Raw genomic sequence first — 24,939 nt, 5'->3', positions numbered from 1 at the left:
CTCTGTTATAGCAGCACCAAATGGAACAAGACATCTACACGATTCAGGGTGATTCAACCCAATGCCGAGGGCACCCAAGTGTAGCACTTCACTTTGAAGACTGACTCAGTGGATGATCAGTAATCAGCAGATACTATTATTAATTATTAGTGTTTTGGTATTTCTTCTGTTCTTGTAGGTATGTGTAATCAGTGTCTCCCACCCCACAGCTTGTGACATCCATGCAGGCAGGGGCCATGATTGTTCACACACCGTGTGTCTGGCTCATGGTAGGCCCTGTGTGTGTGTTTTTGAGTGATGCAAGCATGGCCACTGTCACCCATATCACTGTGTTCTGAAAGCCCAGGACCAAAGGGCGAGTTGATATTGGCCCCACCTCCCACTTTCAACTGATTTCTTGGTGACATGAATTTTCACACATAAATGGAGTGTCGTTCTTTTGCCTGTCCCTGTGTCTGCAAGTCTTCAAGCAACAAGTGAATATCCAACATGCTCTTGGGCTTGAGATCCTCACCTTAAATAGAACGATCCCTCCCTCGCTCTCCCCTACAGCCTCTGTAGAGAGAGAGAAAGGCTGTGGACTTTTGTGCCTTCACTTCACTTTACCTAAAGACTTCAGGGCTTCAAGCTGAGTTTGGCTTAATTCTAGTTCAAGGGCTTTGATATTATGTGTTTGGTGTAATTTGAGTTTCAGATTCTATCTTTAAAAAAAGGAGGAAAGAAAGAAAAGTAATTGACTTCAGTTTTAACTTTCGCAAATTGATGCCCTTACACCTTCTGATTTTTGTTTCAGTCCCACGTGATATTTTTGTTGTATTTGTCATAGTCGTGAGGAAATGAGATCTGGGGGTGAAGTTGGACGTGCCACCATGCCACTTAGACCCGCAGAGGGTGGTGCGTGGAGACTGAGACCTCCAGAACGTCCCTGCACATTAGCAGATGTCCTACTCTCTGACGGTAACATTTCTTCCACCCTGCCCTGTGGCCTAGAAACAGGAGGTCTGGTCCTTGGAGTTCTTGAAATAAAATGAACCAACAAATTTAAGATGGAAGACAAGAGTCTGTTTCTCCTCACTGTTAGGGGTCAGGCTTTCCCTACATTCAGTGGAAAAAGGGCCTCCTCCCCTTCCTTCCCCTTCTCTTCTCTCTTGTGTCTGCCCAGCAAAGCCAGAGGAAGGCTCCAGGCCAGGGCCAGGGAGACACTGGGCATATCTGACAAGTTTACAAACTTTTTAAGGCAGGGTTTTATTTATGTGTTCCTTTTCAAAAGCTTTATTGAGGTATAAATGAAACACAAAAACATCTGCACATATTTAATGTGTGCTCGATGAGTCTGGACATATTCGAACCCTCATGACACCATCACCAGTCTAGGTAACCCACACACCGCCGCGTTCCCTGGAACTTTCCTTCCTCTTTCTCCCTCTTTTTTTTCCTGCTGGTAAGAACACTTAACATGAGATGAGCCCTCTTCATGTATATTGAAGTACCTGACGCCTGATTTTATTAGTCTCTCGTATGCCCTCAAGCAGACTTCGTTTTCTGAAATATGTTTTTGCAATAACTTTATTAATGTGAGTAGAGAATAGAAGATTCTTTAGGGTTTACGGAGGGAAATAAATCTTCCAGCTCTCATCTTCCAGCTATTTGGTTACCCTGAGGAGGCAGCCCCTTAGCAATTTCTTGAGTCACCTAAAATAGGCTCCTAGCGATTCTTGTGACTTCCTTATTTCCTTAGCAGGCCAGAGATGCCTGCACCCGGCTGAGAACAGTTTTGGAGTAGGAGGCTAGTCCTCAGCAGTCCTGGTTTCTCATGAATGGACTGATAAGCAAGTCATACATCACCACGTCTACAGACAGCCTCCTGCATGCCCCGCGCTGTGCTCAGCCGCCGAGAAGCATGAACTCGTTTAATTCCCTAAAGAGCGCTGGGAGCCACGTAATACTGTACAGCTCACTACAGACGCGGACAAAGCAGAGGCTCTCAGTTATTCTGGCTGGGGGAGTGACTTCTCCCGGGTCTCACAGCCAGGATGTGGCAGGGTCAGGTCACTTGTGATGTTGATTCCAGACCCACGCTCCTAACCCCTGAGCAAGGGATGTCCTGGGCTAGAAGCCTTGACATCTTTGTTTCTCAATCTGTACGTTCTAGGTTCATATCCAAAACCTCTGAAAAAAAGTGTCCCCCAGCGGGCTGAATGTCTGATGTCCCCTGCTCCCACGTGTCTGTGCCGATCCCGGACTGAGTGATTCCTTCCTAGCCGCCCTGTGTGTCATGTGACACGCCTAAGGAAGGAATGAGGCGGTAAGTGTGACTCTCTTTTCCACACACAAGGGAACCTCCTGGCCTGGAGTACAGGTCCCAGAGTTGGGTACAGTGTCCCAGGAGCTGCTGACAGATCTGTAGATGGGGCAGAATGTGGCCAGACATGGCAAGTTCATGAGCCACGCTGGTCGGTCTGACAGCTGTCTCCAGGGAAGGCCTTGAATCTCACACCGGAGAACAGACTAGCAATGGCCCGTCTCAAAACCCTGCGTAGATGTGGGGCAGTCAGGTTGAAACTAGAATTGAGGGCACGGAAGCCGCAGGAACAATGGCCTCCCCCCTGTGACACAGGGTGCTGTGGTCTCTGGAGTGGGGTCGTTAGCCGTGCCGGGGAGAGAATTAATGACCTCTACCCTGCCCTGGCCCCAAGTGCTTCCACCGTGAAGACAGTAGGAGCCACAGAGCAAATTGTATGGCAAATGCCAGCTGGTATCACCGGCGCCTGTGTGGACTGTGGCTTTGAAGTAATCCTTCTATTTTGACTGGAAAAATTTCATATTAATGTGACATCTTATATTCATGGTCTAGCTCTGTGCTGAGCTTTAAGACTTAATTGAATCTGAGGTCTCTGAAGAAATCGCCAATCGCAGAGTGTGAGCCCAATTACAGGGAAGTGATAGTTCCAGCGGCCGGCAGCTGAAGTGGAGTGAAAACGTGGTCTGCCGCGATCGGCGTGCATTTCACCCGGGGCACGGCGTGACGATGGCGCGGGGCACCGATGTGCCTCTTCTGTGTCTGCGATGCTCTTGTCGATACACTCCGGTTGCCCTCTGACCTGTCCCATGCCTGTGTAAAGGGAATGGGAGAATTTCTCGTTATTTGGCTTAAGTTCAAACAAAATGCTCATATCTATTATTGGAACCGAGACCGATTCGGCTATATGACTCTCCGTGAGCGTGGAGACTTACTGGCTTGGTGTGAAGATAGCAGGTTTTTATGGATAATTTAAGTCCCACTCCCTGCCAGAACTCTCTACAAACAAGTCCAAGTGGTATCAGCTCCACAAATCAGCTACAGACTACGCTGCGTTCTTCGATGTGATATTCTATAAGTGGAACAGGGTCTTTTAGGGACTTTTCTGAAGTGCACCAAGTTAGTTCAGTATGAGGAACTGCAAGTCATTTTTCCAAGAGCCGGTAGGTGCTGCATCGGAGCCCTTTAGCGCTCAAGAGAGGCGTCAGGTCTCCTCTAATTCTGCTGGAGTATTTGGTTTTTGAATTGGGTGTTGGACGGGTGCGTTATAAAGGTATTCATCCATCCATCAACTCATCCGTCCATTTAGCCATCCTTCCATTCATTATAATTAAATAATTGCATGGATATATGGGTAACAATCTGAGTGACAAATTCACCAAGGAGAGAGGCAAGCATTGCTGCCATGGGAACCAATAATAGGGAACTCTGTGAGGTTTCCCTGAGGAAGTGACAATGTAGCTGAGATTTTTAGGTTGAGAGGTAGATAACAAACCTCTTCCAATGTTTTCCTTTCTTCCCTGCCCCTCTTTGACTCCACACTTGTCTGAATGCAATCGAAGGGTGGCCATTGTCTGAGGCACTGTCCCGGACCCTCAGTGCCCTCCTAATAACAGCAAGGGCCTCATCCTGGGGCACTGGGGTCCTTTTGGCTCACCAGAGGGGCTGCATGCAGCTCTGCTGCAGGTTCAGGAGAGGAGAGGTGTGAACTCCAGGAGAGCGCTCTCTCACGCTGGGGACAGGGGTGGTGTGTATGTGAGCCCATGTAAGTGCGTGTGTGCCTGGAGAGTGAGATACTGATTTGCTCCATGTGCCTTCGCTTTTATGACAATGGCTACCATTTATTCCTTTACTTCCTGTTCTTTCTGTTTTGATGGAATTCTTTCCCATTACTTCACTTAGTTAATTCCTCCTCACCCTTTAAGCCTGAGTTTAGGCACCAAATGCCTCTAGAAGACTTGCGAGCGTGGTGAGAGACACAGCCCGGACGTCCAGCAGATCCTGTGCACCTGTCCAGGTCTCCTTAGGAGCAGGCGTGTTGGGTCTCCAGCACTGTCCGGGCTGGAGACTGCTTCAGGTGCACTGTGAACATTTATTCAACACATGAATGTGTGATGTGAGTTTGGCATCAGGAATATGCTGGTCCATGCTTCCTCTGAAGCCTCTAGGGGAGGATCCCTCCCACCTCTTGCAGTTCCTGTGGCTTCCAGCAGTCCTCGGCCCTTTGGTTGCTGGACACATCACTCCGCCCCGCCTCTGTCTTCGCGTGGCGTTCTCCCTGTGTGTACGTGTCTCTGTGTCTTCTCTGCTAATAAGGACACTGGTCATATTAGATGTAGGACCCACCCTCATCCAGTACGACCCCATCTTAATTAGGAATCTGCGGCAACCCCATTTCCAAATAAGGTTGCCCTCTGCTGCACTGGGAGTTAGTTCTTCAAGATATCTTTTGAAGGACACAATTTGACCTCTAACCATGATTTCTCGTTATTTATTTTCCCTTGCTACAATCGCCAGGTCTGCCAGCCTGCGTCCCTGACTCCGGACAGTGTGAGCAGAGCCCCAAGTTGAGCATGTAGCCCGAACAAGGACAAAATCTTTAAAAAAGCTTTTAAGCCACTGAGGTTTTTTTTGATTATTTATTAACAGCACAATTTAGCCTGTCCTGACTGACAGACCCATGTAAATCTTAATACTGCACTCTGTATTTTGTTGTTGTTGTTTATAGCTTTGTATAATATCTATTAACTCACTGCATCAATTCTTTCTTCCCCCAGCACGTTTCAGGTGCAGCTCGAGGTGGCCCTGTGACTAGATCTGGCCACTGGGATGTGAGAAGCAAAAATGTGAAATTTCTGGGTCACATCCTTGAAAAGAAACTGCTTATTCTTCCCCTTCCTCCCCATCAGATGGGCTGGAGGAGCAGCCGGGGGCACCCAACAGAGGGCAGCAGGCTGGGAATGACCAGGCAGGGAGGGGGACGGTCCTGGCTGCAGGAGGACCTCGTGGAGAAAAAGCCCTTCTTGCCCTGCGTTGCCCACCAGCCCTAGAAGGGAGGAAAGAGTGGTTCTCTCGCTTTAGCCGTCACCATTGCACGTCTCCTTAATACAGCAGCGTGGGTGGTGCTCAGGTGGGTGTGTACCCCCATGTGAAACATGGGGACCGAGTGTGCTCCAACTTCCTGCTCTTGGTCGACTCACAGTGCCTGGCATTGCTGTTATTTATTTATTTATTTATTTATTTATTTATTCGAGAGGGAGTCTCGCTCTGTCACCCACACTGGAGTGCCATGGCGCGATCTTGGCTCATTGCAACCTCCAACTCCTGGGTTCAAGCAATTCTCATGCTTCAGCCTCCCTAGCAGCTGGGATGACATGTGTCCGCCACCATGCCTGGCTAATTTTTGTATTTTTAGTAGAGATGGGGCTTTACCATATTGGTCAGGCTGGTCTCGAACTCCTGACCTCAGGTGATCCACCTTCCTTGGCCTCCCAAAGTGCTGCAATTACAGGTGTGAGTCACTGTGCTTGGCCTGCTATTACTATTTTTAGTTTTTCTTATGGTTGCCTTTGTGACTTTAAATAAAGAAATCACCCTTAATCCTCGATTTCTTTCTCCCTCAGCTCGACTCCCTCATTTATAAGATGAGGATATTAACACTCCTACCTTTTCTTCCACATCCTGCTTTCTGTCAGCTGCAGTTTTACAAGGTTGTTAACATTTACATTATGTCCTACAACCACAAACAAATTTGTTCAGGTGCATTCCCAAAGTTTAAAACGAAAAGGTTGGTTTATGTGCAGTATAAATAGCGCTCAGCGAGGGCCAAGTCAAGTAGGTGGACGGCTTCCTGCTCTAAGCCCAATGAGACTCAGGTGAGTCCCAGATTCTTCAGTGGTGGCAGTGCCCGAAAACCAAGTTCATTCACCCCTCACACGATGTGCCTATGGTAGACCTGAACTTTCTAGGGGCTGCATGCACAAACGTGAACAAATCAGTCCCCAGTGCTTGCCCTGGTGGAGTTTCCAGTCCATCCTGGAGAAACAGGAATTAACCGAGGTGCACAGGGCATTCAGGGGCATTCAGGGGACCAGGGAAGCCAACAAGGCTGCAGGCAGGCTGTGTGTGGGTGTCAAGGCCAGACAGGGTTGCAGAAGAACCTCGCTGAGAGGGTGAGATTTGAGTAAAAACCAGGAGACAAGAGAACCCAAGCTGTGATGTCCTGGAGAGGAGCATTGCACAGAGAGGGCCAAAGAGTCCAGGGACAATGGTAGACTGAGGTGACCCCACGGAGCCCAGCGAGGACTGGGGCCTCAGAGCTGCAGGCGCTGCAAGGCCACGGCCCTCTCCCCGCTGCAGAGGGAGGGTCACGGCTAGGGGCACAGTGGCTCCCTGCAGAGCTGCAGTGTGACCCAGGGCAACACTCCCTGCAGTGTGACCCAGGGCGTGGTTCAGAGCTCAGTGCTGGTTAGGAATGGAGGGGACAGAAAGGACATCATCCCCTGTCAAGTCTGAGGGCAGCTGGAAGAACCCAGCCGAGCCAGAGGGGAGGAGGCTTCCGGACAGGCGGACAGAGACAAGGCTAGGAGGGAGGCGGAGACCAGGTTTGCTGGTTTCTGAGAGAGGGTTCTGGTGGCCACAGTGGGAGACGGGCGGCCTGCCAAGCCTCCTGTGGTGGGAATTTGGGGCAGGGCCTTGAGGTGACTGCTGGGAACTGGGAGGGGCCTAGTCTGGCAGTGTGAGGAGGGTGGCCGCCTGGGGTCCCTGGTAAGGGTCCCCTGAGCGTACCCTCTGGGAGTGACCTGGAGTCTCTAGGGAGCCCTCCAAGGCTATCGGTGCCGGGCTCATCCTCAGTCCAACTCCCAGACTCCCTTCTCCATGCATGAGGGCACAGTGGGGTCACTCACCTCGATGTGCTACCACCAAGGACATGTGAGCCGGGCGTACACATTCACTGTGGCTTCTTTGGGAGGAGGACGGGGTGTACGCCCAGGGCCTGCCCTGCACCCCTGGCCAGTGCAGCCTGACCTGGATGGGCTGGCGTTTGCTCCCAGAGCCCAGGGCCTGCCTTGCACCCACGGCTAGTCCAGCCTGACCCAGACTGGCTGGCATTTACTCCCAGCCGTATTTAGTCTGGTTTCTCCTTTTTCATCATACTGGTGTGATTTAATGAAATATGTTGTAAATGCGTTATATATATGTAGAAAATAAGCATTGCTTCCACTAAATTTAGGCTTACTCCTTTGAAAGACTGATAATAGCAAGTTGCTAAAAAATGTATTGCTACCAAACTAGGTGTGAGAAAACTGCTGACAAAATTATTAAATCTGGAAGAATCCCACGTGTCACCTCTTCCCACCCCGTCTTCCTTTTTATTCTGCTCTTCTGTGCTTTTATCCCCTTAGGGCCCTGGGAGGGCCAGGAGACCCCTGCCACGTGGCCTCGTCTGCCTTCCTGACCTGAAATCCCCCTCTCTTCCTCCCCTTGTTCTGAGCTCTGAGTGTTGGTCCTGAGGCTGTTCCAGCAGGATGGAGGTGATGGCCGGAAAAGGTGAAGAGAGCCGTCGTGGCATCAGTGGACCTGGGTTCCCGTGCCAGCCATGTCTGTTACATGGCAATCTCCCGAGCACTTCTGAACCTCAGGGAATTACCGGAAACATTGGTGTGACAATAATTCACCTTTCAGGGCGGGAGAGAGGACAACAGCAGTGTTAGTCGGGAAAGCTGTAGCTTTGGAGCCTGACTCTCCTTTGAATCCTGGAGCTTCCTCCTTTTGGCTGTGTGACTTTGACAAGACACTCACCCAGTGCGTTTTCATTTCCTCAAGAGCAAAATATTTGAGACATCGTGTGCATGAAGCACTTTGCACTGTGCGTGACACACTAAGAGCTGATGGTAGCGGTGTGGCCATATTTACACATGGAAGAAAGGCCGCAAAGAAAATTCCAGACACTGTGGTGGTGTTACGGTAAGTTTCACTTAATTTCTTTAACAATGACGCACGCCATAAATGTATACAATTTTTATTTGTCAATTAAAAAAAAGATGTGAATAAAATTTTCCCCAAATTTTATATAATGAGTAAATGAATATATATATACACACATATATATGTATATATAAAACATTACTTTGCAACACCAGGAAAAATGTTATAAAATAACAACAACAACCAGCTGTGCCTGCACATCCATCCCACAAAGCTTACCTGAACCCTCCCTTTCCTCTAAAACCTTTGCTTATTATTAATGAAGTCATAAAGTGGTGAGGTATGTAGGAATTTACTTTTCTTCCAACCTAAAAAGTGATTAAGTTAGGCACATTTGTAAGCTGCAAAATATTAGATTGAAAAATTCAATAGAATGTTTACGAGACTTAAGTGGCCGCGCTGCGTTAGGAAGAAGTTTGGCAAGAAGACATTTCTATGCATAAAAAGGCTTCCAGATACCTCATACTGGCCGAATCGACTTTTCCTGGATGGGATCGCGATTCAGATCTGCCAGAAACACCAGCAGACTCTAGAGCTATTCACTTTGTAAATGGGAAGTTCGTTCTGTCTAAAATTATGCAAAATACATTAGAAGGTAATTGCAAGACATTTAGGATTTGAGAAACTTGCTTTGATGACTTTTAATGGCAAAATATACTATCTTCCATTGGGCATGAGTTTATTTTGTTAGTAATGCTAATTGTTCAAACAGCCTTAAATGGCTTAAAAAACCTGGCAAACACTTGTCTAATACCTCGAAGCAGATGGACAAATTTCTAATTAAATCTAAATTTATTCTTGATCTCTAACTTCCTTCAGTAAAAGACAAGGATCTTAGTGCACTTTGACTTTGCCATGAACCCCTCCCCCTGAGCCTCCCCTTCTTGTTGCTTGGAGAACAGTACTTCCCAAACTCTCCAAGGGAGACGATCGACCTCATTACTTTTTACACATGTCCCAGTCGGATTGGGAATAGCACTGATTTAGAACTTCCGCTTCAGCATTTTAAAAATCCACAAACTTCAGTCTTTTCATTAGTTTCTTCTGTTTAAAAATTTATTTAAAAATCAGCAGTTAGATTTATCAATGTTTTTTTTCTCTTTTACTGATTTCTTGGCTTGCATATTATACTATACTCTCCCCTTTCCTTCTGGGTTTGCTTTCCTTCCTGCTAAGCACATATTTTTGGTAGTTCTTTCTTCCCTCCAAGGGAGGGTTCTTAATTAGTAAATTCTCCATTTTCCTAAGTCTGGAAATTTCTTTATTCTACATTATCGAGTGATCATGTGTCTGGATACAGAATTGTAAATTGATAGTGTATTTTCTTTAACATTCCGATGATATTACTTCATCGTGTGCTGGCATTTTTTATACCTGATTTGAAATCTGTGATTATTCTAATTGCGTGTAATCTTTGTTTCTAGTAAGTGTAAGATTTTCTCTTTATTCTTGACGTGTGGTCCAGGTGCTTTCCCCACTTCTTCCCACCCTTGCACCTGTGATGCTCTCTACATAAGTGAGTTTTCAACAGCCCCTGTTTGTGACCGGGAGAGCTCAATTTCAGCTCCTGAAATGAGAATGGCTTCAACTCCTTGTACTGGTGGGTGCTTCGGACCTGTTACTGCATGGGAACCTGGACTCTTAATTGATTCTGAGTGTTTCTGGATAGAAAACCTTCTCTAGATACACTCATTTCCACGTGGCTTTTTTCCTTCTTGTTTAAGGAAATGGGGATACAGATGTGCACATTACACTTGAGCTTGGCTAAACTTTTCAAACGGATTTATATATGTTTTGGTGGCTGTTTTCATTTTGAGGCAGAGTAGACACCCTTTTCCTTCCACTAAGTAAACTAAAGTCCCTAGTCATTATATAGGAAACAAATATAAGGAGACTCTGAATAATAGAGAGAAGGAAGTAGATGCCCAGAGATGTTAGGACCCGAGGAATGACACAATGGTACATTCTGTGGGTTTTCTTTTTGCCTCATATATACTAGACATGGAGCTGAAAAAGCTGACAACCCAGAAATGCCAGTTGGCACAGACAGAAAGCCCTTTTGCTATAGGGCCAGGAGAAGAGCAACAGAACAAAACAGAAAACTTTACAATAACTTATCTTCTCTAGCAAAAGATGACAAAATAGATATAAAATACATAAACCTACAAATTCCAGAAGCTGCATGAACCTCAAGCAGAATAAACCCAAGTAAATTTACACCAAGATATAGCATCATCAAATTTCTAAAAACTAAAGATTAAAAAAAAATGAAGGCAACAATAAAAAAGTGGACCTTACCTAGAGGAAAGAAATAATTTTGATGACTTTGGATTTTTTTTTAATGAGAACCCATGGAATGTTTTTCAAGTGCTGAAGGAAAAGAACTGTCAACCCAGAATCATATATTCAGTTAAAATATTCTTCAGAAATAAAGAGGAAATCTAAACAGTGTCAGATGAATGAAAACTAAAATAATTTGTCTCCAGCAGACCTACTCAAAAAGAACGGCTAAAGGAGTTCTCTTAAGAGAAGGGAAATGATAAAAGGGAATCTTGGACCATCATAAAACAAAGAAGAGCAAGGTAAGCAAAAATATGGGTAAATATAATGGAATTTGTTTCTCCTCTTGACTTTTCTAAATCGTGTTTAATGGTTGAAACAAAAATCAAATCACTGTCTGATAAAGTTCTAAATATAAGAAAAGGATATATTAAAGATAATTATAATCAGGGGAAAGTAAGGAATGTAAAAAAATATATAATTTATATTTCATTTAAATTAGTAAAATGATGAAACCAATAGACAGTATTACACTGTCTATTGTAAGAAAGATTACAGATAAATTAAAATCAAATTCTAAAAAATGTTCAAGTAATCCACAGGAAGGCATGAAAAAGAACACAGAGAAACAAAAAGAACAACAAGAACAAGCAGGGAAAAAAAAGTCAGACATGAGACCTAACATATCAATGATTACATTAAATGTAAATTGCCTAAATACATCAATTAAAAGACAGAGATTGGTGGAACAAATTAGAAAGTATGACATAACTATAAGCTTTCAACAAGAAACTTACTTTAAATATAACAATATAGCACAATTGAATGGATAGAAAAAGATACGTCATGCAAATGTTAATCAAAGAAAAGGAGTAGTGGCTATATCAGTATGATAAGAAAAGTGTCAAATCAATAATATAAGCTCCCACCTTAAAAATCTAGAAAAAGGGTAAAATAAATGCAAAGCAAGCAGAAGGAAGGAAATAAGAGCAGAAGTCAATAAAATTGAAAACAGAAAAACAATAGAGAAAAATCAAAGAAACAAAAAGCTGTTTTTTTGAACAGACCAATCAAATTGACAAACCTTTAGCAAGGCTGGCAAAGAAAAAAAAAAAAGAGAAAAACAAAAGTTACTGATACTGAGAATGAAAATAGGGTCTTACAAACCTCACTGGCATTTAAAAATGATAAAATAATTCTGGGAACAATTATATGTCCATAAATTTGGCAACTTAGATTAAATGAACTAATTCTTTGAAAAACATAAAATGTCACAACACATCTAATATAAAAATGAATACAAGGAATAGCTCTATATCTATTAAGGAAATTTAATTCATAGTTTAAAATTTGTCATAAATTAAATCTCCAAGCCCAGATGGTTTCACTGGAGATTTCCACTCAATGCTTAGAGAATTATTGTCACATTTACACAATCTATTCTAGAAAATAAAAGAGGAAGGAAACATTTTCTAATGCTTTATGAAGTGAGTATTACTTTGATGCCAACAGTAGACAGTACAAAAAAAGAAAACTATAAGTCAGTGTCCTTCATGAATATAGGTGCAAGAATTCTTTACAAAAAAATTAGCAAATAAAATTCAGCAATGTATGGAAAATTATACACCCTGACCAAATAGGGTTTATTTCAGGGATATAAGCTAGCTCAATATTCAAAAATCAATTAATGTAATTAATTATTTTAACAGGCTAAAGAAATCACATACTCATGTCAATCAATACAGAAAAATCACTTAACAAAATTCAACATCCATTCATGTTAAAAACAAACCTCAGAGAAACATAAATAGATGGCAACTTTTCAACTTGATAAAGGGCATCTGCACAAATCCTCCAGCTAACATTATATTTAGTAGTGAAATACTGAATGCTTTTTCCCTAAGATTGGAAAAAAAGCAAAGATGTCTGTTCTTATTACTCTTATTCAACATTATGCTGGAAATTTGAGTCAGTGTAATAAGGCAAGAAAATAAAATAAAAGGCATATAGATCAGGATGAGAATGGTACAATTCTCCCTATTAGATAACATGGAGGTCTGTATAGACAATCCCAAGGAATCTTTCAAAAAACTCCTAGAACTAATAAACAAGCAAGGTGACAATATACAAGGTAAATATATAAAAACTTCTATATACTGGCAATGAACACATTGAAACTGACATTAAAAATACAACAAGTACCATTTCCAACCACCCCTTAAAATGAAATATTTAAGTGTAAATCTAACAAAACATATATAGAATGCATATGCAAAATCCTGATGAAAGAATCAAAGAATATTTAAATAAATGAAGGGTCACACTGAGTTCATGAATCGGAAGATTCAGCATTTTGAAAATATCGTTTCTCCCTAAATATTAATAGACGTAAAGATTTAACACAATTCCTTTCAAAATTCCAGCAAGGTTTTTTGTAGACATATACAAGATTATTGTAAAATTATATTGAAATACAAGGGAACTAAAATAGCTAAAGTAATTTTCAAAAAGGAGGTTAAAATGGGAGCAGTCTCTTGAATTTCAGACTTATTATGTAACTACAGTAATCAAGACCGCATGGCATTGGTAGAAGGCTAGCTGTGTAGATCAGTGCAAAAGAATAGATAATCCAGATATAGACCTCACACAAATACAAACAACTTACTTTTGAAAAAGGTGCAAAAGCAATTTAATGGAAGGAAGACAGCTTTTTTTATAACAAATGGTGCTGGAGTAATTTGACATTCCTGTGTCCAAAACAAAACAAAAAACCAACCCTGCAACCTAAACCTCATATCCTATACAAAAATTAATGCCAAATGGATACAAGATGGTAAAATGTAAAACTGTAAAAGTTTTACAGAAAACATAGAGAAAATTTTCTAACCTAGGGCCATCTAAAGAGTCCTTAGATTCTAGACCAAAAGTACGAGCCACAAAATAAAAGTTTGATAAATCGGATTTCATAAAAATAAAAATCTTCTGCTCCATGATGGACCTTGTCAGGAGGATGACAAGACAATGTATAGAAATTGAGAATGTATTTGCAAACTACGTATCTAAAAATGATTAGTATCTAGAATATATAAGAAGTTTTCAAAATCTAACAGTAAAAGAGCAAACAATCCAATTAGAAAATTCACAAAAGACGTAGAGAGACATTTCATCTCACAGGACATACAGATGGCAAACATCTTTTTATGTGCTTACATAAAAATATGTTCAATATCATTAGCCATTAGGGGAATGCAAATTAAAATCACAATGAGATATTATACATCTATCTGAATGGCTAAAATAAAAAATAATGACAACACCAAGGCCTGGTGAGAATGAGGAGAAACTGAGTCACTCAAACTTCTCTTGTGAAATGTAAAATGGTATAGCCATTTTGTGAAACAGTTTGACAGTTTCTTAAAAAACTAACCCTGCAACTACCGTACGACCCAATAATTTCACTCCCAGGCACTTTTCCCAGATAAATAAAATCATATGCCCACATAAAAATCTATGTATGACTGTATACAAGAGTTTTATTTTTTACTTATTTTTATTTTCATTTTTTTGAGACAGAGTTTCTCTCTGTCACCCAGGCTGGAGTACAGTGGTGTGATCTCAGGTCACTACAACCTCTGCTTCTAAGGTACAAGCAATACTCATGCCTCAGCCTCCCCAGTAGCAGGGACTACAGGTGCACACCACTATGCCTAGCTAATTTTTGTATTTTTTTTTTTTTTTTTAAGTAGAGATGAGGTTTCACCATGTTGGCCAGGCTGGCCTCAAACTTCTGACCTCAAGTGATTCACCTGCCTTGGCCTCCTAAAGTGCTGGGATTACAGGTGTGAGTCACCGTGCCCAGCCAGCAGTTTATTTGTAATAGGCCTAAGCTAGAAACAACCTAGATGTCCTTCATCAGCGAATGGTTAGGCAAACTCTGGTATATCCATGCTGTGGAACTCTACTCCACTAATAGGAAGGAGTGGATTACCAATGTGTGTAATACCTTGGATGGATCTTCAGGGATTTATGCTGGGTGGAAAAGAGCACTTTTGTGTAACATCATTGAAATGCAAAATTACGGAAATAGAGAACAGATTAGTGGTTTGCAGGGGCTAAAGATGGAGTGGCAGCCAGAGGACGGATGAGAAGGAGAGAGGGGCGATCCTGTGGGGCCGGAGTGTTCAGTATCTTGCCTGTGTCTGGGTCAACATCCTGGGGTGGTGTTGTACTGTAGTTTTGAAAGATGTTGGAGGAACCGGGTCAAGGGTAAATGCGATCCCTTTGTATTATTTCTTACAACTGCAAGGGAATCTTAAAATAAAAAGTTTAAAGACATTTTATCTATACTGGGGGATTTAGAGCAGAATGAAGAGATCAAGGTGTGAATTTACAAGGTCACGTGACCAGAAGCAAACAAACATATTGGTAAAATATTATAGTAAATCAAATTATTGCCTTGAAAATGTGTATAACACAAGGACCAGCCTATCAGTGCCTGAAGGAAGATGCTTGACCTCTAAGTGAATTATTGCTAAATTATCTGCTCTTGGCTAAATGACGTCTATGAAACGATTGTGGAACAAAAGTCTAGAAATATTTGATTAACAATCACAGTCTTTCCTATATAACTTGTAAAAGTTGTGCAATAAAAGAAAGAAATAAAAAAAATGAGTAGAGCCATCAGAGACTTTTTCTTTAAAGAACCTAGGCTCTTTGATGGTGGGATTCCACTTTAAAGTTAGGCAAATGATGTGCTGACTTCTCTCAATAAATGTTTTTTCCACTGGACAGTGCCTTTCAGGTTGGCCTACTCACCATCTCCAGGCGTCTCCCTGTGAAACTCAGCACACCAACAAAATCTCCCTTCTTTCTTCTCCTCTTTCTATTTTTAATGCAAAGAATATTATATGTTATAACGAATCCAAGAAGGCTGTAAAATAGATTTAAATCTGTTTCATGTTAATTCCAATGCTTAGCACGGCTTCTCCTCAGCTAAATTTCCTATTACAACCAGAATTTAAATATTCTAATCAATTTGTTGTAGAAACTCCTATGGCTCCCTGGGCCATTTGCAGGAAACCCCTCTTCAGTTTTTCCTTTTATTTCTCCTCCGCCTCCTGGTTTTTCCCCTTCTACTTCTTTATCTTCCTCTTTCTATCCTTCTTACCCTCTTTCCCTTCCCTTCTCTTCCTCCTCTTCCTCCTCCTCTCTCTTTTTTTCTGTAGATGGAGATTTCATTGTGCTCAGGGTGACTGATTGAATTTTACCTGAGCTAAATTATAGCTGCACATTCTAGTAATTGCAGGGGCCACACAGAGAAACAAAGCGTTGACTGCCGTTGTACTGGGATTTCCCAGATGTATAATTTCAAATTGATATGGAAAAAGCCTTGCAATGCATTAATAATAGCACAAAATGTAACTCAGTTGGCCAAGGGTGAGCGGAGGCTTTATTTTCTTAGCTACAAAACAAGCTATAGACCTCAGGTGACTAGCATTTATTGTTAGAACGGGTTTTCTATTGCATACCTTCTGAAACACAAAATAGGAAAAGATTTATACCAAATCCTGCACTCATTCACGGTGCCCTGCACTGCATACCCAGACAGCATATGTGAAATGTAAAAGCACTGGGTTGTGGTTATTTTTTCCCTTTTTACTCAGTAGTTAAAAAAGTGGAGTTTTTTCTGTAATTCAAAAGCACCCATCCACATCTCGAGAAAGGAACGGTCACCCAGGCTATGTCTTCTATACACTGTCATTATTCTCTACCTAGCACCTGACAAATACTCTTGCAACGTCAAGGAAAAAAAAAAAAAAAAAAAAAAAGGAACGGAAAGAAGAAAAAAAGAAATCAGAGGGAAGTTATATAGTTTCCTTAATATCTGACAGCCCTGGGCCACAAAAGCTTTCTTTATTTTCAAACATTGGCACATATGTGTGCTGGGCCTTGTACGTACAGGACAAAGAGAAGGGAAGTGTGTGTTTCTAAATCAAGCCCAAGTTACAGGAATGAAGAAATTTTGCACAATTATGTACTAGATCCAGACTCAAAGGGTATTTTTTAAAGTGTGGCAGAAAATGTATTTTGGTGTCATCTGTGTCTTTTTACCAACACACGGACTATTTGGGCTGTCCAGGCGGAAGTCACCAGAGAGTCTGACAGAGTAAGCTGTCGGTTGAAGCCAGCAGCTGGTTAACATCACAGTATTTAGTTAATGTTTCATGAACATCATTTCTTTGGCTCTTCCCAACAACTGGGGAGTAGCTTTATTTTTCCTGTTTCATGGTAGGTGAACCTGAGACGCTGAGAGGTTGAAATTCTAAGAAGGTGCAGAGGCTGGAGGAAGTGTTGGGCGTGTCTGATTCTAGAGACGGGTCCTCTACCTTCATGATGCTGGCATCTCAATGCCTCCATCCAATGGTTAGGCCAGCTCTGTGGTTTGCTTCTGTTGAGGAGGTGCTGGGAGACAGTGCAGGCCCTTCCTCACCATGGCAATGGCATGACCTTGTGTGCAGGAACCTCCCCACCCTGGTTATCCTGCCCTTAGATGGGACGTGCAAGAAGGTAGCAGGGATCCCCAAGGACACTTCTTTGTTTAACATTGGGCCACGCTTTTCTCCCGTGGTTTGCACAAGCTCAGGACTCCTTGTAGGATGGAACACCAGAGGGTGCTCTGCAAAGAAGGGGCTCAGTGTTCTTCCTGTCTCCCAGGAAAACTGGTGTGGGCATTTATTTTTATCAAGCTTCACATCCTAAGGAATGGTGCTGACTTCTCCTTGGAGATGAAATGTGGTAACAGGGGTTGGGGAGCTGCTCGGACCCTAGTGTGCCTTCCTGATGTGCTGTGTGGGGGCCTGGGAGTGGGCCATTCTGCTGGGGGAGGCGCCGCTCTTCCTCTTGGCTATGTAACCCTGGCTGGGGTGGGGGTGGACGCCCACCTCCCAGGGCTCCTTGAAGACAGGACCGTGGCAGTCTCCTCCCGGCGGCCTCACTGCCTGTTACGTCCAGCGCCGTCTGCCCCACATGCTCTCTAGTGACCTCATTTTACCAATTCTCTTCCCTGGTTCCATGGCCCTCATCTGAACGGGAGCTCTCTCAGGACACAGGGCGAGGCTGCGAATCTGCTGAATCCCTGCCCAGAGGAGCTGCTGGCAGACAGGTGACATGCAGCAGGTAACGGAGAGAACGGGCAGAATCCTTTGCCACCCTGAAAACATGGCTGCCAGCACTTTTCTTATGTACTTGGCCTCTCTAACTCTTAGTTCCTTCATTTAGATTCTACCTTGGAGTTGTTTGAGGGATTAAATACATATATGAAACAATTAGTGGTTAGTAAGTGCTCAGTAAATACTAGTTCCCACCCCACCTAAGGCTGTGCAAGCAGTGCCATGGGGGACATTGCTGTGCCTCAAGGAGACAGTGACAGCTCTTCACTGTGGCTGTTGGAGGGCATTTGGGATCTCACCTCTTGGATCTCGACACCACTTTCTCCAATATCCCTCTCCATTAACTGTTCCAAACCCAGCTCAAAGGTCAACACAGAACTTATACAAATGTCACCCATGTGCCATTTTCCTGATCACACAGGTTAACCGATTAGCAACAACCCGATTCTACTGGACAGGGTAGACCAGCTGCTCTCAGGAACAGTTGCTGGTGGGGGGTGGGTTTCTGGGGGTCCCCAAGGGATTTTTAGGGGATCTGTGAGATCAACATTGTTTTATTTTTTATTTAATTTAATTTATTTTGTTTTTTGAGATGGAATCTTGCTCTATCACCCAGGCTGGAGTACAGTGGCGTGATCTCGGCTCACTACAACCTCTGCCTCCTGGGTTCAAGCAATTCTCCTGCCTCAGCCTCCCGAGTAGCTGGGACTACAGGCATGCGCCGCCATACCTGGCTAATTTTTGTATTTTTAGTAGAGATGGGGTTTCACCCTATTGGCCAGGCTGGTCTTGAACTCCTGACCTTGTGATCTGCCCACCTCAGCCTGCCAAAGTGCTGGAACTACAGGCGTGAGTCACTGCACCCGGCCTGTCAGTAGTTATATCCACACAAACTGAAGTTATTTGGGTTCTCTGTAGTTAGATGTAAAAGAGTGCTGAGACCCAAATGCTTGAGACCCACAGTGTAGAAGATTCTAGAAAAATTCCTTGGGGGCCACCTGATACTCACAGTCATCACCTCTCTCACTCCCTCCTGCTGAGGTGACGTTTGTGTCGTTATTCACCACAGATGCTCCTGACGCAAAAATTACCACAGCCCCAGGCCAGGGGAGCAGACACCACCCCACCTCTCGGGCCCCAGGAGCCGCACCCTCCCATGTCCTGGAGGCTACGGGGTGTACAGCGTGCCCAGGGTGACATCCTGTTTCAGCCTCTTCAAGGAGTAGCTGCTAATATGGCCTCTCACCCCTCCAGTACCCTGCAGAGGGTCTGCCCATAGCTGGCACCCTTCATGACCACGGGCCCTGCAGCTCTGGGCTCCTGCCGTCATGCCGTCGGAGCAGGTGCTGGGCAGGGCATCCTGTGGGGACATCCCTGTCACAGTGATCTCCTTGGAGCTTCTCCTTCTCCCACTCACCTCCCTGATGCCATCAACCTCAGGCCACATGCCCACATTTCCCTCTCCTGTGGTTGCAGGAGGCTCTGCCACATCTCCAGGAGACGGATTCTGCCCTGGGATCCCTGCCACCTCCTGAGATCTGTGACTCCCAGGTGAGGAGGTGAGTGGGAGCGGAGCCCCACCACTGGAATGTCGGCTGTGTGTGTGTGTTGTGTACTTGCGTGTGCACGCGCACGTGTGTACTCACGTATACTTGTGTGTGCATGTGTGTTGCGTGTTCATGTATGCACTTGCACATGTGTACCTGTGTGTGCTGTGTGCTCATGTGTGTACCTAGATGCGTGCACTCATTTCTGTGCATGTGTGTTGTTTACTCGTGTGTATGCATGTGTTGTGTAATTGTGTGTGCACTTGTGTATATGTACTTGTGTGTGTGTTGTGTCCTTGCGTGTGCAGTCCTGCATGCATACTCGTGTGTGTAATGTCCTTGTATACACTTGTGTGTTATGTGCTTGAGTGTGTGTATGAGCACTCATGTGCACCTTTCCCTGGGACCTCGTGTCCCGTCTCACTGCACACTCACTGCACTGATGGCAGGGAGGGCCTTGCTCTGAAGGCTCCAGAGTCTTCACGGACAGTCACAGAGGTGGCATTAAGCGTCCTTGCCACAGAGGTGGCATTAAGTGGGCTGTGGGTCTACACGTTCCGGACGTGTTGCTCCATCCAGTTGTGAAGTGTGTGGAGTGTGCACAGCTTTATCCTTTTGTGCTATTTATTGTCCTCTGAGCTCATGCTCTTTTCTCAAGACCTTCCAAGAAAATACATGTCACCTACTCTCTTCACCCATGTAAGATTCTGTTTTGTATTTTAAATATTTATTTACTTAAGAAATGAAATAAAAGGCTGTATTTTCTCAAAAAAAAAAAAAGAGGGAGATTTGGAAGCCAGGGTGTGACTCGTTACACAGGGGAGAGGGATGCTTTTTGGTCATTTTACTGTAGTTTGTAATGAGTTACCCGTAGACAGATGACTGAGCTAGAGCGCTTGGGTTTTATTCTTCCTGTCCTTCACCCCCAAATAAAAAGAAGACTGTATCTGAGAATAACAATAAAGATCTTCATTGTGTGGGGAAGGGGTTGCAAACTACAGCTTTCTCTAGGAGATGCACCCCCAACTTGGAGCTATCAAACCAGAAATGGCCAAGTAAAGTCTTCTCCCCACCCCCGTCCTGGCGCCCTGCTTCTGCGGCCTGTGCCCTGCGGGGGCGCCTGGCCATCCTGAGTCTGGCAGCCTGGTGTCGGCTGACCCGGGAGTGCCCTTCAATCTCTAATTTCTGTGATTCTAAGCCCGAGTTCATTATCTAGGAAAACACATTAAAAATAATAGCGAGAAAAGCATTGCAACACCTCTCACAAATTACAGCAGTCGGATGCAATTTGGATTAGATAAAATATATATTTATTTTATGGAACAAACAGGCAGACAATAACATTTTGTTTAATGCTAACCGTATTATTCAGTGACTCAGTAATGGAATTCAAAACTTTATTATTGAATATTCCTTTTGAGGTCACATAGCTGAACCAATGTCTTTCCCCTGTTGTGTTTAGAGCTATTCCCCTTCACCCTGATCATCGATTCGCGTGATTTTAGAGGGTCACTTGCCAGCCCGGATGGGCATCAGGACATTGGACTAAAGGCAATATGTACCCTCTGGACTGAACTCCTCTGGCTGTGCCCTGGGGCCAGGCCCGGCCTGGGAATGGGGTGGGGGCCAAAGGTGCTCTAGTTGCCCTCTCTGATGGGACAGTCCCCAGCAGGGTTGGTGGTGCATAAACAGTGAGGGCTGGAGGCGCCAGACAGCTGGAGAGTTGAGCGTCTGCCTCATTCAGGTGCAAGTCACAGGACATCCGAATGCAGCCTGACTCCAAGCTTGGAAGCAGATTCTTTTTGCCCTGAATCCTGCCAGCCAGACATCTAGCCATTGCACATCCCAGGAAGAGTCTTGTGTCCTTTTTCAGAATGAGAAAAACTTTCCCCGAACTGTCCTTTCTCCTCCAGGTCTTATTGGCCGGAATTATGCTGCAGGTCCAGACCTAAGCCAGTCACTCAGCTTGGATAATTACAGTCCCCCTTTGGGATGGGGACTGTGACTCACCCCTGAAGGATGGGGCCACTTGCAGGAGTGAGGACAAAATTCTTCTGTTAGGAAGGAAAAAGGGTGGGGGCCGAGGGGCACAGGGATGGCCAATGAGTGGGTGACCTACAGCATCTGTCGTGATGTCTAAAAGAAAACCAACCAGTGTCCAGCCTGCTGCTGGGAAGATGAGAGAACCTTCGAGGTCGGAGCCAGGTTAACCCAACACGGGGCTGCAGGTGGGGCCAAGGCAGGCGGGAAGAGGACAATGGAATTAAGGCGACAAAGAGTGCTCATAAAGAAAGTGCAAGAGGCTATCTATCTTCCAGTTTCAGTTTCAAGACTGGTTGATCACTTACTTTAACAACATCATAAAGCTGTGGGATCCACATTGTCCTGTGAGGTTCTTGGTCTTTTCTCCCTGCTAAGGTTGGAAACTTGAGGTAGCCCCGGCCTCTTCTCACCATGCCTGTCTGAGGAGCAGCCACGAGTGAACATTTGGTGCTCTAAGGTGCTGCTGGGCCTTATGGCCTCATAAGAAGAAAATAAACAATGAGCAACAGTGTTGTAATTACTAAAGACATCGCTTTGTCTTTGGGACACTCAAGCTATGGCAGGATGAAAGTCCATCTGGTACCTCTGCTGGGTCATTTGTGTAAAGTCTGGGTGAAGCGACGCTGGTGAATGGTGTCTGCAGTATCTTTAGATCTTTTTTGAGTGCACAAAATTCCCAAAGAGTCTAGATCAGTCCCATTCAGATCAGCCTCCATTTCTTGTTAATTTATAAACTGTGTAACTGGCACCAGGTTCCCCTGAGAGTCACACAGGTGGTCCCGTGACCATCAGCGATAGTCATGGTCCCTGGCATGTCAGAAGCCAAAGTGGCATCTATTAGCAGTTAAAACACAAACATGCAGATTTTGTACTTTTTTGCCCAGGGAGGTGATAGTGAAAATTTCTATTATAAAAGGTTTGGGAAACAGAGTAAGCCTGAAAATACTTGTTACATACAACTCCCTTGGTTAGATAGATTTCTACAATGAACGTGGTCAAGTTTCTCCCACGCGGTGGGAAACGCTGATGGACTGAAGGGCGATCAGCCGAGGCCTTGTTGAATCTTGTGGCTACAGAAAGTGAAATTGCGTCTGGTGACTATCTCTTTAAGAAGGAAGAAAACAAAACAGGAAGAGAAAAGATCACATTATGAGGGTCAACGTTGAAACCTAACTCTTTGTCAGGTGAATTTGCTAAACCCTTAAGTAAAACAATTCGGGGGTGGGTGGGGAGAAGGGCTGTTTATCTGGGACTATAACTGAGCAGGTCCATTGAATCAGGCTTTAATAATTAGCCAAAGAAGACAGGCCTGTGATGAGATGTCCCAAACATGCAGATTAATTACATTGAGCGCATAAATTCTCGTAGGAATCGTTTCTGTTTCCAGACATGGGACGTTACTCTTTATGATTTTTATGATGCAGAACTCCTGGGGATGTAACACACATTCCGAGCCCAGTGCCTGCATCAGGAAGTGGCCCTCGACGGACTGTCTCCCGCTCCAGGAGGGCTGTACCTGTCCCTGCGAGTGGACCCGTCTGCCCTCCCTGCCTCGTAAAACAGCTCGCAGTTCCTTTCTTTCCAAACAGGGCCACGGGAAGATGGGAACTGCCCACAGAACAGGGAGGAGAGAAGCAGATGGACGCCCCAGTCCATAAAGAATGGAACGGCCTCCCTTCAATAATGATGTATCTATAAAAATAATAAAGAAGATACAGGGCCACAGCTTCATGGCATGTGTGTGACGTGCTGCCGAACACTCCCTAGAAGTGGGTCTCACTGCTTGGAAGCCTGAGCCTGTCCCTCTGGGTGCAGCCCTGTCACGGCTGTGTTGCGTGCATAGACAACCTGGGCTGTGGTGACCTGTGCCCCTGGGTCTCTGCCGTCCGTGTTCTGTTCATATCTGTATTGAATTCTTCAGGCTTGTTGAATTTCCTGACATTTGCGACAATGCTGCTCAATTAACTTTTCTAACAGTAAGTAGCTGCGAATGTGTCCATTATGAACTTTCCAGGGCTCCTGTTCAGTGGAAGCGACAAAATGTTCTCGGGCGGGGCTTGTGTTGAAAGAACAAAGTGCTGTTTGTTGTCCTTGGTGGGATTATTCACCTCCAGGTTTGACTCTACACCGAGACCGTATTCCGTCATGCCTTTCTTCCTTTCAACATGTTGGGGGAAAGAATGTGAAGTTTCTCTACACGTGAGCATCACCGATTGGCTTAATGTTTGTGCAGAGAGAGCCGTGTGCTGGCTCTGCAACTGCCCACGGAGCAGTGGCCCTGGAGGTCTCAAGGCCAGACACGACCTGATCCCATTCCACATTTCTCCCACGGCCAATGTCTTCTCAGTTGCCAATGAAAGAATCTCCCTGGACTGGCCTAGCTGAGGCTGGCAGCTCAGTAAGGTCAAACTTTTGGCTTTAATTCCATTTACATCCACATTCTTATAGGGTTTGTGGCCACATTTAGAATTTCACCCAAATCTTAAAAAAATGCCTCCAAACACCTACTTAAATAGTTGAAAATGATAACGTTGATAACATTGGCTAGTCATTTTCTTCCTTTCTGTGTGTATAATTTTCTGCAGGCGTCCCAGCCACGTCTTTTGTGAGTGCTTAGGCAGCCATCTCCTGGGAGACAACAACCTCATCCCTCCAGTTCTCCCGGCTTGGAGCCTTGCCCATCTCTCGCTGTGCCTCTTTTAAGATCTGAACTGACTTGGCCATGGAAAAACGCCGTGCTTTCACAACAAAACAATCCCCCGTAACACCGCTGATTTAGTAAGCAAAGGTTTACAAATAAAAATGGAGATGCGTCCCTCCAAGGGAGTCAGGCGTGAAGGGTGCTCAGGCTCTGAGCTGGAATGTGGAGTGGCGTCTCCCAGTGCCACTGCCACGCCAGGCTGCAGGCCCACCACGGTGAGGCTTTCCAGACTCATGAACTGGGAGGATGGACGGCGGACGGAACACACAGTCAGAACCTTTGAGACCAGAGCACTGGATCCGTTGATGTGTCCTGATATACATATTCATAACCTGGCAGTTCTAGGAGCCTGGGTACGCAGGAGGGACTGATGAGGAAAAAGTTGATTTATGATGATCTCAAAAACATGGTCTCCAAAGATGTATTCTGCAGCTCTGAGACCTTAGGTTTAAGCTCTATTAATTTTCCAGAGCTGTCTGGGACTACCCATCTGTTTAAAGGTTAACTGTCTTCACACTTATGAAATGGGTATTTCTGTTTGGGTTCTTACTTTGTTCATGTTAATGATTTATAAAATGCAAAATGCATAGCCAGTGAAATAGCTTTAAATCCTTAGTAGGAAACATCCACCTGACCGAATTTTTGAGAGATATGAAGTATGATTCAAGGTCTTTGCAGTGATAACTTGGAAATTCTGCTACTTTACACATCTCATTATGAATAAAGCAAAAGAAAAATATCAACCGTGCAAAATCATGCATTTTCGAAAGAAAAATACACGTGGGCGAATATCGTATATTGTATGTGTGTGGCCGTTTCAAGTTTCTTCTTGAATCCTCTTTTCATATTTTCTCTACATAGAATATTATCCAAATATATGCTTCTCAGTTTCTGAAAATCATTTTGTTCTGA

At 44.4% G+C, this 24,939-nt stretch overlaps 1 protein-coding gene across 1 annotated transcript in view; it reads right to left on the bottom strand.

Moving 5' to 3' along the window:
• The window catches only part of PTGR3 (prostaglandin reductase 3), a 143,327-nt gene extending 119,243 nt beyond the window's left edge, over positions 1-24,084 (bottom strand). The window contains exon 1 of the mRNA XM_050767606.1: positions 24,080-24,084. The gene's annotated coding sequence lies outside the window, so the exon portion shown is untranslated. The remainder of the gene's footprint in view (positions 1-24,079) is intronic.
• Between the last annotated feature and the right edge of the window lie 855 nt (positions 24,085-24,939).

This window comes from Macaca thibetana, chromosome 18 (assembly GCF_024542745.1).
Source record: "Macaca thibetana thibetana isolate TM-01 chromosome 18, ASM2454274v1, whole genome shotgun sequence".
Taxonomy (NCBI): domain Eukaryota; kingdom Metazoa; phylum Chordata; class Mammalia; order Primates; family Cercopithecidae; genus Macaca; species Macaca thibetana.
This window is presented reverse-complemented; position numbering and strand designations above follow the sequence as displayed.